This window comes from Equus quagga, chromosome 16 (assembly GCF_021613505.1).
Source record: "Equus quagga isolate Etosha38 chromosome 16, UCLA_HA_Equagga_1.0, whole genome shotgun sequence".
Lineage (NCBI taxonomy): Eukaryota > Metazoa > Chordata > Mammalia > Perissodactyla > Equidae > Equus > Equus quagga.
In genome coordinates this window covers 8,444,318-8,458,011 of record NC_060282.1, presented here as the reverse complement: position 1 = coordinate 8,458,011, position 13,694 = coordinate 8,444,318, and positions in this window count along the sequence as shown.

The window sequence follows — 13,694 nt, the reverse complement described above, 5'->3', positions numbered from 1 at the left end:
AAAATAAAAATGAAAGAAAAAAGCCAAGAAAGATATAAAAAGACAACTTCTCCTTTAGACAAGGAAATGCAATTAAAAAAAAGATACTACTTTGCAACCATTAGATCAGCAAAAATGAACAAGATGGATAAGGCCCTGGGAAAGATGTGAGGAAACAGGTGCTCTCTCACACTGTTAAAGAAAATGTAAACTGGCAGACTCTCTGGAGATTAACTTAGCAGTATCTATAAGTATTTTAAATAGACGTGTTCCTTGACACAGCAATTACACCTTTACACACTGTCTTGTACAATTAGTTACATCTATGCATCAAAATATTTGTATTTTGCAGGACTGCCTATAATAGTAAAATATTGGAGCAACCTAAAGATCTACTAATAGAGAAGTAAATACCATATGGTACATTTATACATGGAATTAAAAAAATATGTGGTGTACAGATACGGCAAGTTCCCCAAAACGCAATGAAGAAAAGGACAAGATAGATATAGTATGATCTCATGATATTAAAAATCCCACCCATATTAGCAGAGTATATGTGTGTAAAAACACAAGAGTTTGGAAGGATCAATACCATTAACAATTTCGAGTGTAACAGAAAGAAAGGCTGTGGCATGTGAATGTGAAGAGAACAAAGAGGCACTTGCACATTTTACTCTACATATTATGGAGTGAATGACCAAAGATTTAGAAAGTTGGCTGAAAATGAAGGATTTGCTAATACCCAGTCCCCCAGCTGTTTCTCATTCATACTCATATCTTTACTCGAAAGTAACGCAGCATTCTGGTTAATACAGAATCTTTAGGGGCTACTGACTACATACAGGAGATAATTTTAAGCAAGTGATTGTTAAATATAAATACGATACCCAAAACAGTAATTTTCACAGATAACTTATAATGTCAAAATTAAGGCAACTGTATACCTTCAAGGACGTGTCAGACTTTTTCAATCAAAGAAACTTTACAAAAATCCTTTTTTTCCTGGGGACTTTGAGCTCTTATAGAATGTGCACGAAGAACAAGCAGCAAAGGGGAGTTCTCACACCACTTTTAAAAAACAAAACAAACAGTGCAAACCCTGTTTTTCAATATTTTTAGACAGTAGGACAAATACTGAACACATAGTTCAATGGTCCTTAAAGACTCACTGTGAAATAAGCTAGGGAAGGTCTGAGCTTGTGAACTAGCTGTGAGTGCATCCGGTCAGTCCCAGGACAGCAGCTGAGCAGCTGGGCAGCTTCTGCGGCCAGGGTTCGGATTCCTGCAGCAGCTCTGCTCAGCCTCACAGGAATAGCGTGTATTACATTATAAAAACACCCTCAGGACTGGTTCTTTTCATAACGTTAAGGAAGCTAAGGCCGATATTAAAAAGTAATTCTAATTTATATACATATAAAAATCCTACATGTGAAACTGCTGTTGGTTTCATACTGTACTGGTAGCTTTGTGAAGAACTAAAAGTTAAAGAAAACCACCTTTCACTTGAATCCAGATTTTGATGCTAGCATATTTCTAGTTTTAAGAAAAATCTCAATATTAAGCCATTAACAATCAAAAGAGATCAAATAGTCACTTACTATAATTTTGCATAACATTTGGCACTGAATAACACTTTAACCTTTATCAAAAAGTAGAATCACTTTTTTAAAAAACTGAAATGAATAGATCTAAAAGGTAAAACTCTCGTATATCACAGATTCCCCACTTTAACCAACAATTTTCAATTACTGAAGTGTACAGGAGACATTTGTTTGGCACCATAAAACTCTACTATTCTGAATCAATGAAATGAGAAAGATAAAATGAAACAGAGAGAAGTTAAATAATTTATGCCAAATGCTTAGCAAATAATTATGAGGAGAGAGATCAAATCTTCAAACTTGACAGAAGATAGTTGGAGTTGAATTTCAGAACGTATTCAAATACTACTGAAGAAATCCAACTTTTTATTACGTTCTCTACAATCAATTAAATAAGAAATGGCAGTGAGTAAACAAGGGGGAGAAACGGGGACTTCTAACATTTACTCAGATTCCATAACATTTTAAACTGACAAGCACATGTTCATCAGAAAAATATTTCTTTTACATTTCTAATAAATGCACAGTTTTTTTTTTTTTTTTTTTAAAGATTTTATTTTTTCCTTTTTCTCCCCAAAGCCCCCCGGTACATAGTTGTGTATTCTTCGTTGTGGGTCCTTCTAGTTGTGGCATGTGGGACGCTGCCTCAGCGTGGTTTGATGAGCAGTGCCATGTCCGCGCCCAGGATTCGAACTAACGAAACACTGGGCCGCCTGCAGCGGAGCGCGCAAACTTAACCACTCGGCCACGGGGCCAGCCCCATAAATGCACAGTTTTTAAAGAAATCCAGGCATATATTTTCCTATCAGGGTGGGGGACAGTTCAGTATAACTTACAATATTTCATTGTATTAATTAAAACAAGATAAATACTCAAATTTTCACTTAACTACAATTCAACTTTCATGTTGAGCTTTGTCTAAGTGACAAAGTGCAGCAAAGCAAGGATCCCAGTATATAATCAGGAAAGTATGTAACACAAAGATATAAACACATGACCATTAAACAAAAGAAAAAAGAGCAATGAATTAAAAAGCCCTAGGGGCCCAGTGGCACAGTGGTTAAGTTCACATGCTCTGCTTTGGTGGCCCAGGGTAGGCAGGTTTGGATCCTGGGCACGTACCTACACATGGCTCATCAAGCCATGCTACGGTGGGGTTCCACATTCAAAGTAGAGGAAGACTGGCACAGACGTTAGCTCAGTGACAATCTTCTTGAAGGAAACAGCAGAAGACTGGGAACAGATCGTAGCTCCGGGCCAATCTTTCTCACAAAAAAAAAAAAAAAAGACCACTAGAATTAGGAATATTAGGAATTTAACCCATAGGCCATTTGGTAGCTTACACCAAAGGATATGCTATTTTTTTCATACTGGAGAATATAAAAGAAAAATTCTGTATTTTATTCACTGAGGTTCAAAGGTAAATTGATGGGAAACTTCCAAATATGTTAATTTGACAAATACATTTCATAAAACTACCTCTAAATAATGACAGTTCTATAATACATTGCAATATTTTTCTTGAAGTATTATAAATTATAAAATAATTTAAGCATTTGACCAGTTTCAAATGAACATGTGGAACTGAAATATACATTTTGCATCCAATAGAACAGCTCCACTTAACAAATAATGAAAAGCTAATCCATAAAAATTATAATTACAAAAAAACAAAAATTACTTTATTGATCAAACAAAATACAACTAGAAAGACAGCACCTTTTTTAAGAACAAGTCTCCAGGCCTTTATTACACATTTTTATTTAATCGTGAATTTCTCATAACACGTAGACATCTTCCATAGGAGAAGCATCGAATGTGAATTCTACTTCTGGATTCAGGCATAGACGAGTTTAGGGACACTTGCCAAGCTGCTAGAATAAAGTGTACTTCTTAAGTAATTTTGGTTTTGTGGTGGTGGTTCTGTTTTTCACCTACACAGAACGCGAACTTGTCACCAAAAAAATGAAAACTTAAAGTTGATCTCATGGACTTGAAAAACAAAGTGACAGAAAATTAATTTTAAGTAGAGTATTCTCAATAAAAGCATGAAATATGAAAGCATCATTTAAACCAAACAGTACATATCTAGAACTAATTATCAAGTGTGAGCTTCTCTTTATTTTGAAATGTATGGCACAACTATACCCTGGGAAAAAATAACATGTGACGAACATGTTTTTAAAATAACAACAATAGCTGCCATTTATCAAGAGCTTAGTGTGTACCAGGAACTGTTCCAATACTTGACTGGTATTAGCTCATTTTATCTCCTAACAATCTTATTAGGTAGGTACTGTTATATCCCAGTTTAGAAGACTGAGGAAACTAAGGCACTGGGAGTGTAATAACTTCCCTAAAGTAACAAAGCTAGTAAGTGGCTTGGTAAGGACGTGAGTTCAAGAAGCTGGGCTTCAAAATTCTTTGCCACTGAATTACAGTGATATCAAAGATTCAAACCATTTCCATTAAGCCAGAAAATTGGTGGCTAAAATAAAAACAACTTATGTCTAGTTTAAAAGTCACAGCAGTTATTTATTGAACACCTAAAATATGCTACATACTATGATGAGGCATTGTGGCGAGCATTAATAACAGTTAGTGTTTCAGCATTTACTGAGTACTCAATGTGACAAGCACTGACTAATGACCCACTTTACATTCATCGTCTAGGTCAATCATTACAACAATCCTGTCAAGTGCATACCATACCTATTTTGCAGATGAGAAAAGCACCGAGATGTGAAACAGTGGCTTTCCCTCCTCCAAATCACATAGTGAATTCACTGGTAGAGCCCAGACAGGTACAAATGTATGACGTCAAAGCACACTGCAATGCCTACGAATCTGACCCCACTCAACAGAGGACATTCTTTTGTCCCAATACTCAGAGTCTCATGTCATGTTAGAGATACAATAAAACAAGTGAAAAGATATGACAGTAATTTAAATTTACAGTAATTACATTAAAAATCAAGCCTCTGTATACTATTCTTGCCAAATCCTCTACTCTAGGTTAATGGCTGATATTCCAAGTCGGTTGAAGTAAACATCCACCTCCCAGCCAATCCATGTAGTACAGCTGAGTGTAGGATGTTTACATGAACTGAAACTTGGTTTAAAGCAGGACTTTCAAAATCCTTTACTGTGTTTACATTGGTCCTTTACCTGAGACTCAAATTTACATTAAGTACATATGATGAATTATTATTTTAAAAAAGATAACTTTGTAGAATCTGTTGAAAAAAGAACAAGAGGTACAGTTATCCACATCAATAAGGCAAGAGTCCACTTGACAGGCATTCTGAGACAAAGTTTAGAAACCAAGAGAAAAGGCTGAAGCGCCATTCTTTTCACTGAAGTAATTTATGGCAATATATGCAGACATCCAGTAAATGTTCCACAGATCTAAATGTGGCTGATTTTACAGCCTCTCATATTCCTATATCCCTCTCTTCAAAACAACTCAACTTGCATTTATAGGAACACATTTGACGGCCAGTATGATGCATCAATCACCCATTCTTTCTCCTGAAGATTCCTGTTTTGGGTCAAAGACAAAGTTAACAGAACACCTCCGAGGAGCTCAAAGCTTCGCTGTGGCCTTTCTTTTCCTTATTTCTCATTTTTCCCCCATTCCCACATCTCTCCCCACCTCCTCCCCCACACTCATAGTTCAGATCGTTTCACCTCAGGAGCATCTTTCCCACACTCTCATCTCTTCCCACCTTCTCCTGCCCCAAGCGGTAAGCCGTCTCACAGAAACCCCTTCCTCCTCTCTGCATTCCTCTGATTAAAAAAATATTGCCATGAATACCTCTACTGAGCATTAAAAGTGACCCTATCAAGACACTTGCATCAAAGAAGAGAAAATCCTCAAATTTGGAAGTAAAATTAAAGATAAGAACCACTGCCAGCAAATTCAAACATCTGTGGAATTTCAGAAGCACCCCAGGACCTTCGGGAACCTCCTAAGTCTCTACCTGGCCTCTTGTCCCCTTCCGGCTACTTGTCCTGAAGCATCAGTTCTCAAGATTAAATATACACAAATACTGGTTTTTTTCCCTCTACAAGTACACTGTTTTTCTGTTTTAACTACTCCACCACGATAAGTTTTTTTGGTCAGCTTTTCCTTGCAAACAGACTCAAATAAATTTTGTGAGCTAGACAATTAATATGTACTTCCTCTGGGAGAAAAATGAGTCCCAGGTTTTCAATAAACTTTTTTAACAAAGGTTTGGATTACTCTATGTTTTTAAGTTGGGATTTTATGTATTTTTCTTCAGTACTAAGTGGGCATTATACCAGAGGGAAAGGAACGCACAATGAGCTCTGTGGCTCTGAAAGCATGGAGCCAGAACAGCAGCATCAGCAGCACTGGGGAATGTGGGGGGAAAATGCACATTCTCCAGCCCCACCCTAGTCCTACTGAATCAGAAACTGTTGCAGGGCCCAGCAATCTGTGTTTTAATTAACAAGCCCTCAAACTAATTGTTTCACCAAATTTGCTGGAAAGCAAAAGCAATGACAGCAGTGAATGTCAAATTATTAAGAAGTCTGTAAATAAGCTACAGCTAAGAAAACAGGGAACGTCAGAACACGTATCATATGTCCACCTATAATTCTGCAGGCTGTGGCAGAGGCTATCTGAAATAACATGATTTTGAAAAGTAATTAAGTTCAGGGCCCGGGCCCATGGCCTAGTGGTTTAAGTTCAGCACGCTCTGCTTTGGCAGCCTGGGTTAGGTTCCTGGGCACAGGCCTACACCACTCATTGGGAGCCATGCTGCGGTGGTGACCTACATACAAAAGAGAGGAAGAGTAGCATGGATGTTAGCTCAGGGTGAATCTTTCTCAGTGAAAAAAAAAAAGGAAAAGTAATTAAGATTGATACTCACACTCAAAAAACCTTCCTGAATATGCACAGTAAATAAAAGCACATTCATTCAGTGAAAGAAGTGAAGTTTTAAGTGGAGGAGTAAAAGGGAGCCAGAGTCAGAATGCACCAAATGCAATGAGGAAGGCATGCTGGTATTTCAAGTTCACCATCCACTTCTGGGTCACCCCAAGCCTCTGACTTTATGTAGAAGGGACTCAGGCACTGTGACTAATGAAGACCCATTCAACAAGGTAATTTTAACCAAGAATATTTGTACACGGCATATCTATTTGGAAATGAAGCTGAAGACACAATTTTGTAGTTGTTCAAAAATCTTGAACGCTAAAGAATTTTTGAGTTTTCTATGACCTGTTCGTAAAGACCACACACTTCTCCCTAAATACCAAGTTAGAGATCCGGACACAAGCTGTTATTTTACTGGCAAATACTGATGACCTAACGTTTTAAGGCATTTGTTCTACATAATCAATTGCTAAATTTGCAGGTCAATGGGAAGTTGGTGGTTCTTCAAAATTAAAACATAAAGATGTCATCTGCGAGTGACTAAAAGGTTGTAGAAGCAAGGGCATCCAGAATTAAAGCTGACGTGGTCTCCAATCCACCTCATTAGGGCAGAATAATATGGAACAAACGTTACATAACACAGGCTGTACCATTCATCCTGCAGCACCCAGGAATAAGTGGACTAGCTGGGCACAGTATAACAGCTTTATGCGGAATGCATATCCCTCTTTTAGCTTACATTTCGGCTATCATTTTGAAAAATCTTTCAAATCCAGCTGTGCAAATTATTAAACTAGGTAGTTTCTATCCCCCTTACTAAATTTGAAATCTATATAACAAACTTTTTCATAGGAAACAATGTCACCTGGTCCAACGAAATAACCCAATCACCAGAGAACTCTTTCTACCTTTGCCAGGAAACACTTCTCGGGCTCTCAGAAACGGCTCTATCCACCTGCTGCTATCTGGAATCTGAGGCTCCCAAAGTGCTAAAACAGGGTCACAGAATATACAATAAATCTGCTTTATGAAGAAGGAGGAGGAAGGGATGCCTGATGCATGCTCATCATCAACCCTGAAAATTATACTTACAAGTTGCAAAACCACTTGTGTCGGAATCAACTAACTACCCTCCCTCCCTCTACTCCCAGCCAAATAAGTCTTGTAAACTACCACTCTAACAAAGGAGAGTTTAAAAATCAATGCTGTAGCACAGATACATCTGAAATGGCTACATTATCACCCAAATGGTTATTTGCTCACCAGGATAAAAGATAAAAGGAAATAGCAACACGGATGCAAGAAAATAACCTGAAATACTCAGGAAAACACAGTTAATAAACTAAGACAAATATAACCAATGGTAAATGCTGTAAATAGGCTCAGTGGTTTGAAGTCATGCAATTTTTTAGAGAGAAGACTTCTGATTAGGAGCTGTGCCATCATTCAGGAGGAGGAGAACAGGAAGTTGGGGGGTTGGGAGGACGGAGACAAAGTTAACACAGCATCTCTTCACTCCAGAGAAAACTGAATGTTCCAGGTTGTATACTGCCGGGGAGTGGTGGCGGTGGTGGTGATAAATTTATTCTCCAGAATGGCTGTGGAATTTCTAAAGGAGGAAATCAGGCCTCTGAACAGTTGGGAAGTTAAACTCTAGCCTACTTGGAAAGGCAATAAAGAATAAAAGTTCACTGACAGGGCAAAAACAGAAATAAGAACCCATAGTGGAAAAAAATTTTTTAAACTAAATTCTCTAAGGCCCAGCAGCAGCATCTTAAGTCTGGGAAGCTCCGATGGCATCTGGTACAGGATATCCTGTTATTATGACAGCATCCCACACTAAACTCTATCATAATACATGCACTCTCACAGATAGCAGTAAATGAAGAAATCTAAAGATTTCTGGTGTTTTTCCACACCCATTAGATAGTCTCCCAATTCCACTTCTTCGACATAATTACACCAAAATGACGTCTGTGAACAGCCGGTCGCAGCAAACATCTGACTGAAAGCTTAGCCATGTCTCACAGCTTCCAGTCGGGGATGTTTACAACCACAGACTTTCTGAACAACAAAGTAACAGAAGGAATAGACAGAAATGGTGCCAGTCACCAGCTTTATCTAATGATTTATAGGCTTTCTAGGGCTGAATGCTATCTGTGACATCTTGGAACAAAAATGATAAAGTTAATGATATTAATTAGCAAGAGAATAAGTGGTTCACCAATAGCAATTTTTCCTAAACAAACTAATTAAAAAAGAAGATATGCACAATAAATTTATCTTGGCAAATATGCAACATTAAAGATATTACTCAATTATCCTACATGAATATACATTTTTTATTTAATACAGGCAAAAATGAGGTTTTCTCTCCCTAAACTGAGTTTCAAAATTAATAAGAAACAATACACTAGAATGACAACCCTAATGATTACAGTGACCATATATCTGCCCCAAACAGTGCCAATTTATGCCTGTCGCCCTGATATAATTAAAGTGACTCCTTTCATTAACAAAAGTGTCTTAATTTAGACTGCTAATGCAGTGGGTTTGACCGGCAGTGGATTTACACTGAGTGAGGCTTAATACTTTCCTCCCCCACCCCCAGTTGATTTGCGTTAGGGATGTACAGCCCATCCATGGAAATGAACAAAGCAAAGGAGATAATAAGAGGAACAAACTCATGACCTTGGCTTTGTTTATAAAGCAATACACTAAAACCATTTTGTTTCCTACACCACTTTCCTGAAAGAGAGAAGGAAGACTAGGTGAAATACAGTAATCTGCACTCCATCAAAACCAAGATCTGCTTTAATCTGAAACACGTAAAATTATTGTTTCTTAAAAAAAAACCCAAAATGATTAAAACAGAGTCTACAATTGAGTCACAGTGATTTCAAGAAAGGAACATACACACACACGTACGTACATACATAAGAACACAAATGTACACACACACCCTACAGGCTAACTACTGCAAATACCAACAGAAGACAAACTTTTAAAAGGCTACTAAATTTCTAGTATCATTTTTTTTCTTTCTAGAAATTACGGAGTAAGGGATTTCAGTCATTGATATTTACCCCTGTGATAATATTTAAAGGTTGCTTTCTGAAACATATTTTGGTCTAAATGTTGTAAATAACTCTACCCCTTACAGAAATAATGCTGGAAATAACGAGGAAAGTGTATGTGGTCTCTATGGATATGGACCTTCATTGTTTCTGAAGATAAATACTTAAAAAAAAAAATCCAGGGGCTAGTTACAACAAAGGCTATTCACAAGAAAGGCTATTCAAGCTGTTCTACAAGTGCAAAGGTCCACATTTAAATTAGGGAAAAAAACAGTTATTTCATGCCTAGGTAGGCACATGATACTTGACTAATTAGGATGCTACACATTAAGATGCAATGAACTAGTTATTACAATTCTCTCCTTCAATTTCCCTCTCTGTTTTCAGTTTAATTTTTTTAAAGATTGAACAAAAGACAGAAATTTTTATCATAGCTACTATATTTAACACACACACATATAACAGATAGAATCTTTTCTTCAGGGTTATTAGGGAATTTTGTCAATGCCATTCATTTGTCTATGACATATTCTTTTTTTTTTTTTGCAGGGATTCACCCTGAGCTAACGAGTGTATGATGTATTCTCGAAGGTAGTTGAAATTAAATGTACAGCAGTTGAAAAAGAATATTATAAAATACCTTCTATAATTACAAAAAATCTTCCAGACACTATCTTTAATTATAACATACAACCTATATTTCATAAATGTTCTTTAACTTTGCTTTTTTATTCACAATCAAATACACAGTAAGCAGGTCAAGTCTAATGAGGGTGTAGCTGAGGCTAAAGATTTACCATTTGTGTCATGCTTAATGATTTACATCTTTGTCACAACGTATTACATATTTGAGAGTTACCCTTCTTACCAATAGTGTCAGCACTTTACTTTTCTGTTTACAAATTTTTATGAAAATGGGCAAAACGCATTACATACATACAATCTGCTGTCCAGACAGAAATGGCGATTACTGAACTGCTGGCTGGAACAGTGCTACCGTGCAGAGACTGGAAATGTTTGTCAAATCCATCTGTCAAGAGCAGTTGATGAGTATCCATATATAATGTATGCCATGCCACATTTTGCCAGAGATTCTGTCATATCACAGATCTCTCAAGTACAGTGTTGAAAACAAGTTAGAGACCTATATACATCTCTTTCAATGTGAAAACCCATAATGAAGACAGTATCTCTCCAAAATATGATTATAAGGAAGTTTTACTGGGTTTGGAAAATTTTACTAGAACACATAAGAAAACAGTTAAGAAGAAATATCATTTTGTAACTTACGATAAACACACTGGAAAAGAAACCAAATCAAGTAAAATTCTCAGTTGGCCTAGATTTTGTATCCTCTAAAAGAAATCTATTAATCTGTTGAAATTCAGTGGTACCCAGGGAATCTCTCAGAAATGGTATGCCACAATTTTGACCCTGAACTCTGAAACAGGCAGGACAGCTGGGAGGGTAGGTGCACGGAGCAGTAGCAGGGTGATTATGTCACGTCTTAATGGAGACAGGGTGGTGACACGGAGAGAATCTTGGCAGAGTGCAAGAATTCACAAACCAGCAGAAAACAGGCAATGGAGCAGAAAATGCCCATATTAAAAACAACAACAAGAAAACTACCCCCAAAATCAGAGATATCCCCCAAAATATCCTATTCTTGTTTTCAACCCATTCAATAATACTTATTTTCTATTTACTCCATGTAAAAGAAACAGCAGAGATTAAAAAAAAAAAAAGGAAGGAAAAGAAAATGATATCTAAATCAATAAACTCAATTTATTTGAAAAATTTATAAAGTAGCAAGGTACTTAGGATATAAAGATGAAAAGAACATGCTTCCTGTTCTCTGCAGCTTATTTACTACTTACTCATTATTATTAACTGCCATTTGTAACAAAGTGTTTTCATACAGTTTCTCATCTTAAGCCTTACAACTAGTTTTAATATTAGTAGTAGAGCAGGTATTACTTCTATTTTACAAATGAGGAATAAGGTACAAATTGAAGAAGTGACCTGACCAAGCTCAGCCATTCAGGACTATTAGCCACTCTCTAGGAACCACCTACCTGATGACAACCACTGAGGACAAATAAGCCTGGCAAACTGAAGTATGCAAGGTTGTCACAAAAGTCATGGGGAATAATTATGATTTAATAATAATAATTAATAAATAATAAAGCAGCCCCATCTAATTTCCTGGATTCTGAAAACAATCAAGGAGATGATGAAGATGAAAGCAGTGAAAAGTACCACTCAGTTGAAAACTACATCATCATCGTGATAACACCTTCCGATTGCAAAGCGTGTTCACACCTTGTGGATGGATTTTCATAGTGATAACTCAGAGAAGCAGGCAAGGCAGGTTCTATAACCCCTACTACACCCAGCTTAAATCAGTTCTGCTATAATAATGAATATCTGTTCTCTGGAAGTAGCTATCCATTTCAGATACTCTGTGTGCGATTCAAATTGATTAACAAATAAAAGTTTGCATAAGAAACTGACTATAAACTATCAAAATACAGTAGCCCCTCCTTACCCGTGGTTTCACTTTCTGCAATGTCAACTGCGGTCTGAAATAATGCTATGTCGCAATGCCTAAATCATTCATCTCACGGCATAGGCATTTTATCATCTCACATCATCACAGGACGAAGGGTGAGTATAGTACAATAAGACATTTTGAGAGAGACAGAGACCACATTCACATAACTTTTATTACAGTATATTACTATAATTGTTTTATTTCATTACTGTTGTTAATCTCCTACTGTGCCTAATTTACAAATTAAACTTTATCATAGGTATGTATGTATAGGCAAAAACACAGTATCTATAGGGTTCGCTACTATCTGCAGTTTCAGGCATCCACTGGGGGTCATGGGACGCATCTTGTGTGGATAAGGGTGGACTACTGTATATACATACCATGAATGACTTTTCCACTAGGCTTTTCTTAACCTCTTCCCCAATTCTGTCACCTCTGACAGGATCAGGTGCTTTTTGGTGTGGCGCGATCACAGCTCAGACACAAACATCTTTTGGTGCTGTTAGTGGTTAGGCTTGCAAGATAGAGAAACAGTTCCTTTTCTCCACAATTCTGAATAAAACATCACCATATATTCACAGGCTACACAGCTTGATCTAAGTCAGTGGTTCTCAGTGTGGTCCCCAAACCAGCAGCATCAGCACCATGTAGGAAACCGTTAGAAAAGCAATTCTCAGGCTCCCAGCCTAGACCTAACTGATCAGGAATTAGGGGTACACAACCCAGCAATCTGTGTTTAATAAGCCTTCCAGGTGATTCTGATGCATGCTAAATTCATACAACCACCAAACCAGGCTTCTACCATAGGTCCAATAACATTCCTAATGTCTAAATGACAGTATAGGCCTGCTGTCAGGGTAACCACCAGCTCTGTGGTGAGGATGTGTCTGCGTCTGAAAGGGTTTCCTGGGTAAGGGATTTTCCATTTTAAAACTGGTACACTCCTGGGCCCATAAGGACTGTGGTCACCCTAAGCGCCATTACAGATCAAAGCTGAAAAGACTATTCAGTTAAATGGAGTGGTGATGTTATGGACTAAACGCACAATGCATTTGGAGTGGAAGGAGAAGGTTACACTAAAACCCCAGGAAGCATTAATGGATACTTTAGTTTATCATTTCGGTGTAATTACACATTTTCTCCATTACTATTCTGAACAAAGAAAGTGTAGCTTCCTATAAGATGAGTGCCATATATTTAGATAAGTGTTGATTTGTTACGTACTTACCCAAAAAAAGCCTGCATAGGAACGCTTCAAACCTGGAGCAGGGGTGGGGCAGTGTTTTGGCAAAATGATGAAATAGTTTTTATTAAACTATAGGGCAAACAGAAATTTGTATTTTTTTTTTTACCAAATTCTCTGACCATAATCAAAACTGATAGTGACTGAATGGTAGCCAGCATTTTTTAGATTCTTAAAATACCACCCACTGAAAGTCCTAGGTCATAAATGCAGTAAAATCAGTCACCAACAACACCGAGCTGACTCTGAGTGTTAAGACCACTTGAATCAGGGTCAGCTGAGCAGGTCTGTGGCCACACAACACTCAAGGAACTGAAAAGCAGAGTCTCTT